At 37.5% G+C, this 6,848-nt stretch overlaps 1 long non-coding RNA gene across 1 annotated transcript; it reads right to left on the bottom strand.

Moving 5' to 3' along the window:
• Nucleotides 1-4,712: 4,712 nt before the first annotated feature.
• On the bottom strand, nucleotides 4,713-6,001 carry LOC309502159. Its single transcript, XR_014207173.1, has 2 exons — nucleotides 4,911-6,001; nucleotides 4,713-4,879 (listed from the first exon to the last, which is right to left on the bottom strand). It is a non-coding gene; the product is annotated as an uncharacterized lncRNA (long non-coding RNA).
• Between the last annotated feature and the right edge of the window lie 847 nt (nucleotides 6,002-6,848).

Below are 6,848 nucleotides of genomic sequence, written 5' to 3' on the forward strand. Positions count from 1 at the left end.
AGCAATAACGTTATGCCACAGTGTTTTAGTTGTGCTATTTTCTAGTAGTTTTTTAATAGTTCAAAGTTACTATAAGATTTAAAGTTATACCTTGACAAACTATACAACCCCTTGCCCATCATAGGATCACTGGTGATCCCGGATTATTGTTGTTCAAAATGCATTACTCTTTAAAACATCACACTCTTACTTGATCTGGACAAAATCAGCATTATGAGAAAGGTTTAAGACTCCAGCTTCGATATTTGACCACTGTTTATGATTAAACTGGTTTGCAGTGACATTAATTTCTTAATTTATGCCAGGAGAGCAAAATAATTAATCTGTAACGATCGTTATTTTGAATAGAAAAAATTACTCACACGACATTCATTCTCGTCTTCTCCGGTTTATTTGTGTTCAAATACATATAATATACAGCATACGACAGGGCTATTAGTCCAATGGTGCGCATATTTGGAGAAATAATGAATAATTATTACATGCTAGTAAAATATTTCGTCATACAGAATAACATTTGTATTCATTTTCCACTGAATTATGCGATCTGAAGAGCTCAAACAGCGAACACAGCTAGATATGTGTCTCCTCTTCCTGATTTGCGTCATACTTGACCTCAAATCTTTATGATTCGCTGAACAGCTGTCAATCATCTCACGTGATTCAACGTGACCTCTTCTGCATGACGCGTCTGTGTACACTTCCTGATTCTGCACATCCGTGATAAACAAAGCGAAAGTGGCATTTCTTCACCGAAACAAGCAGCTAATAAATGCACGATTTAAGTATTTGTGTTTTGTGTTTGATTTTCGTGCGATTTGGGGTGTTTTTATATGAATAAAGAATAAAGTTATAGGTAAGCATAGCCCATAGCTTCATATAAATTGCTAAATATAACATATTTCAAAATCTTTTTTTGACCTGAAAACATTTTAATTAGATTGATACAATGCCAACTTCAATTTTATTTTCATGAAGATGTTTCATAAAAAAAAAAATTCTCATAACTTAATTTTTTTTTAAATCTATTTATAACTTTTATACATTTACAATAAACTACCAGGTGTCAGCTTTCAAATGAGATCATACTTGTGCTTTTAGTACAAAGGGTTCATGAACTGTATCTGTTTCAGTTTCCCTCGACTGAGGGAAAAACCTGGTCCCTATCTCCGTCCTGTCCTCTCTGCTTTCACAGACACAGCCAGTGTTGGTGTTTTCCAATACAAGGGAGTCGACATCAACCACCAGTCAACAACCTCTGAGGCATTCCGTCACCAAATGCTTGACATGATTGACAAAATCATAGAGTGCATCACTTACCGCTTTTCAACCTTTTCCACAGATCCAGTGCTCCTGGCTGCAGAGATCTTTGATCCAGTTAACATGCCAGAGAACATCAGTGCCATCAACACATATGGGGACATTGAACTACAAAGGCTCTGTGAGCATTTTGAGCCATTGCTCGTAACTAATGGCTGCAATGTGGCAGAGGTGGAGCGAGAGTGGCTTAGGGTAAAATTTGACATCGTTCAGCATCACAGGCGGGAGGCTTTCCTTGTGCTGTGGAACAGGATGCTCAATGAGAAGGAAAACATCTACCCCAACCTGCTTCACCTTGTCAGGATTGTTCTCGTGTTCCCTGTATCCACAGCCCAGGTGGAACGGCAGTTTTCAACGATTAAGAGAATGCAAGGAGACTGGCGCTTGAGACTGAATTTGTCCACAATTGAGGATCTTCTTTTCATAAAGTCTCAAGGCTGTGATCCCTTGGAGTATAATGGTGAAAAAGCTGTGGAAAGGTGGTGGAGAGCTTGCCTGAGGAGACCAGGCGTTCGTCCATATGGGTCAAGACTGAACTCCAACCCTGACCCTGAGTCAGATTCTCTTTCAAGTGATGAGTCTGATTGAAATAATCCACTGCATTCCCTCACTCTCTCTCTCCCTCACACACTGTCTCTCTCTCTCTCTTTATCTCTCTCTATCTCTCTCTTTATCTCTCTCTCTCTCTCTCTCTCTCTCTCTATCTATTTATCTACCTATTTATCTCTCTCTCTCTCTATCAATCTCTCTCTCACTCACACACATTCTCACATGATGTAATTGACTGAATGAACTTTTTGAATGTTTTTATTTGGCATTTGTGTTGTTTCTGAATGCTTTTATTGCCATTTATGTTGTTTCTATTGTTGTGAGGGTGTATACCTTCTGGATGAAATGGTTCTATCTCTCACACTCACATGATATAGAGGACTGAATTAATATTTTAAATGCTTTTATTGGCATTTGTGGTGTTTCTGAATGCTTTTATTGGCATTTATGTTGTTTCTATTGTTGTGTGAGGGTGTATACCTTCTGGATGTAATGGCGCTCTCTCTCTCTCTCTCTCTATAGAATTTATTTATATTTATTAAAAAAGTCATAATCCATGTCTTATTCCAAATTAGGATGTTATGGTATCAATCTGAATGGGAAAACCATCGAATTGTACTCAATGGCCTTTGTGCCCTGTCATATGGCCTTGGTGCCCCTAAAAAAAAAGAAAAGGTGGAGGCCAAATGGCCTTGCCCCTAAAATTACATAATTCCCACCCTGATGCTCACACTGTGGAAAGAGTTTCTCTACCTCATCATACTTGAAATCTCACAAGAGAGTTCATACTGGAGAGAAGCCGCACCAGTGCTCTTCATGTGGGAAGAGGTTCGCCCACTTTCCTAATCTAAATTTTCATATGAAAAAAAGTTGCTCAAAGTCATCCAAATGAGTAAATGTGATGAATAACTGGAATTAGTTCCAACAGACTGATTTCATCAAAGGTAATTTGTTAAAATTAGGTTTGAAGGTTTTTTTTGTGGTTTTTTTTGGACAAAGAAAACTTTAGTAAGCTTAAAGTAGGTCAGAAAACTAGCCACAATTTACTCTTATTTTATTTTAAATTTTTTTGTCCAGCTGTTTGGTGAATCATTGAGAACTGGAAAGATGTTATTGTGTATCTGTGTATGTTCATGATCTGTTTTATGGTGTTTGAAACTCAATCTGTGAACAAAATATATCAAAACCAGTTTTTGGGTACGAACAAAAATTGGGTACGGGGTAGGCTAGCTTGTGGTTGAATGGGATTTATTAATATTTGTTGTATCTATGACATCTTAAATGTTTTTGTATAATGTAATGATTGCACATTTTGAAAGTATGTGAAATAAAAAGGATCAAAGTTAATTACCTGACTCATTTCATGAATAAATGTACTTTAGTTTGCATGAAATCAAGGGGTTAAACATTGTGTTCAACACTAGCAATATCATTCTTTAAAATAAAAAAGAGAAGGTTTTCCATTTTTCCATTCACTCTGACGCACGGTGCGCGCGCGCACACACACACACACACACACACACACACGCACACACACACACACACACACACACTTGAGTATTTGGTTCTCGTTTGGTTCTTTTTTTGAGAACCAAACAACATTCTAGGAACATTCTATTTAGGTTTTATTTTTTGAAACCATAAAATATTTTTAAATAACCTAAAATAATTTATACAGCACGTTACATAATGCTTGTTTTTAGGTTATTATTTTGCAACTATAAAATAACGTTAATGTTGCCGGGTAGTTATTTTTTAAATAACCTAAAATAACCAGAGGTGGGTAGAATATTCAAAAAAATTGTAAAAGTAAAAGTACTTATAGAAATATGTTATTTAGATATTTAATTTGAACGATTATATAAATATTATCATAATTAGACATATTTGCAAAAAACACAGAAGAGAAAAGCATTATTTCTGGCATTTCATCTATCATTGCATATCCTTTGCTTTATATAATAACGTATACAGTCACGGTCGAGGATGGCTCATTGGATGCCCCAGGTAAATCCCCGATGCAGTGAGGAGGTGAAGGGTGAACAATAGGGCAGACAGGAGACGATGAAGACAGGGCTGGAACTAGAAGTGGTGGTGGAAGGGGTGAGGGAGGGTGAGACCAACAAATCCATCTCCCAGTCCAGTATGTCACTCACTGCGGCGAGGTTGTGGGCAGGCAATCCTCTATTCCCTCAAACTCCACTAATATCTCCTCTGCCACGGGCTCGTTGGCCGGCTCAAACGCCAGGTCAGATGTAACGGGCTCATGCTCCGGTGCGATGGTGGGCACGTCCGCTTCTCTTTGCGTTGGCAGCTCCATTGGGGCAGACTCTGAGCAGTCCGTTGGGCTAGTGTGTCGACGAATAGAATAGTCCAGCAAAGAAAGTCCAGGGTTTATACAGAGATTCTTAAATTGAATTTACTACCTTTTTACCACCTATTTTACTACCATCACAATATTTTTACTACCAACACGGCTTCAAACTTCAACTGTAGCAGTGTTAAGTAAAGTGACAAGTAAAATGAATTAATAACATATTTAATCACAATTTAATGAGGCAATTATAACTTAATTTCAACACTGGGAGGGAGAGATAGAGAACCAGAGAGACTTAAACCTCTGTCTTTGGGTCCGACTCAAAATAAAAATAAATTCATGGAAGTTTAGTAAGGAAATAGGCCTGCACACGTAAGTTACCCTAATTGAAAACCATATAGACCAGGGGTGTCCAAACTTTTTTTAGTGAGGGCCAAATACAGAAAAAAAAACAAAGGGCCGGGCCACACACTAGAGGTGACATATTGACACAATACACAATACTGTATTTTTACAACCTGGCTATAAAACGCTATAAATCCATCCATATTTTTTTCCAAAACGCTATAAATCCATCCAAATTTTTTCCCAAAACGCTATAAATCCATCCATATTTTTTTCCAAAACGCTATAAATCCATCCAGATTTTTTTTCCAAAACGCTATTAATCCATCCAGATTTTTTTTCAAAACGCTATCAATCCATCCATATTTTTTTCCAAAACGCTATTAATCCATCCAGATTTTTTTTCAAAAGCTATAAATCCATATTTTTTCCCAAAAAATTGTCTTTTTAAAAAGTATTTTGTCTTTTATTTCGTGTTTGCATTTGAGGAAAAAAACATGTTATGTAGCCTAACCGTTCGTTCTCCATTAAGGATGCTTTTAAAACTTTCACAGAGACATCAAACAGAAAACACAAAGCCTCTCTTTGAAACGAATTTCGTTTTGTATTAATTTTATCTTAATTTTAATCCATGTTTCATTATTTTGTATAATCACAACACGTTCAGACATGAACCGAAACTCAGCGTATAGGTAGCCTAGGCTACTCGCCTCACAGACCTAAACAAATTAGAAATATCCTATATCTATTATCTACAGAAAGCTTGAAATTTCTACTTTTAAACAGAACCATTCAAAACTAAATAAAAGTAGGCTAATCCGTAAGAAATGCATTTTTCTCCGGCGCGTTCACTACTGCGAAGATCGCGAGTCAGTGTCAACTTCATCTTTGCAGCTGACACAGAAACACTTGTTTATTAATAAACAATTAAAATGTCATAATATTTTTTTTTTACAGCGTTTAGGTGCCGTTTATATGAACGCGTCACCACTGCATGAGAGAGAGAGAGAGAGAGAGACACACACACACGCAAGGTCTCTCCCTCTCTGCCGGGCGCTCGCTACACGGTTTGCATGCGCGCTTTTGCTCGCTCGCTCGCTCTAGATTCGCAGGAGATTTTAACTAATTTCCAGGCATCATAACATTACAAAAGGCAATTGTAATATTTTTTTATTACTATTTTGGTATGATGAACATTGACCCGCCAGTGTGGCGGATAGCCTTTTGAGATTTACTCGCCAAACGGAAAATCTAACCGCACTTGGCGCTTGTTAATTTCGGACCCTGGCTGCGGGCCAATAAAAACTGGACCGCGGGCCGAAGTTTGGACACCCATGATATAGACCCAGTTAGATGGGGCTTCGAAAATGTACTGCCTCGTCAGATGACGTTTACTACTTTTTACTACTTTTTACTGGCCTTAATTTGGCATCATTTAATTTACTACCTTTTACTACCTTTTACAACCCCGCGGAAACCCTGAAGTCCTTCCCAGGCTAAGGCAGTAAACAATACTGCGTAATCCATCTTTTGTGATCGGTTCTTCTGTCACGCTTTAGCAAAGCGTGGTGTATGCAGGACCACGATGACGACAATTAATGTAAACAGACTTTATTAACAAGAAAAACATGATCAAACTCAGTTTAAACGTTAACGAGAACTGACAAAGGGAACAGAAACACAGGCCAATATATTCCCAGCAAACACATTTGCATTGTGGCAACGTCTGTGGCACGTTGAATTTCTGCTATGGCAACGTCGCTGTCTACGTGCTCGCAACATTGTAACAACGTAGAATTGTAAGACGTGACAGGGCTGTAGCAACATTATTACGCAACATTCAGCAACTGAGAGACGACTGGCCATTTTCTTTTTCTTTTTTATGCTAGATATAGATATCCACCATTTAGCATGTTTTGTGGTTCATTTTAAAATTAGTCATATGTTAAAAATGTATATACTTTTAAAATATTTGTTATCCCTATTATTATTTATGTATTTATTTATTATTATTAACAGTAAATTCATTATAATCAACATCTGCAAGTGTACACTTAAAACGACATAGAAGGTTACCTAATTCAACTTTATTAAAACTGCACTTCCAAAAGTCATACATTTGTCACAGTGTCTGGGTTGTGTTCTTCGGGTCACCACTAGATGTCCTCCTTCCCCACGGTGTCTGTCACATTCGAACTACATTCCCCATGATCCTTGTCTCTTCATTGCACTCAGCTGTCCCTTGTCACTCATTATTACACTCAGCCAATTCCCCATTAGCATTGTCATTTACCTGTTTTTATACCCTGTCTGTTTT

Source organism: Leuciscus leuciscus (genome assembly GCF_965113295.1).
Source record: "Leuciscus leuciscus genome assembly, chromosome: 6".
NCBI classification, from domain to species: Eukaryota; Metazoa; Chordata; class Actinopteri; order Cypriniformes; family Leuciscidae; genus Leuciscus; species Leuciscus leuciscus.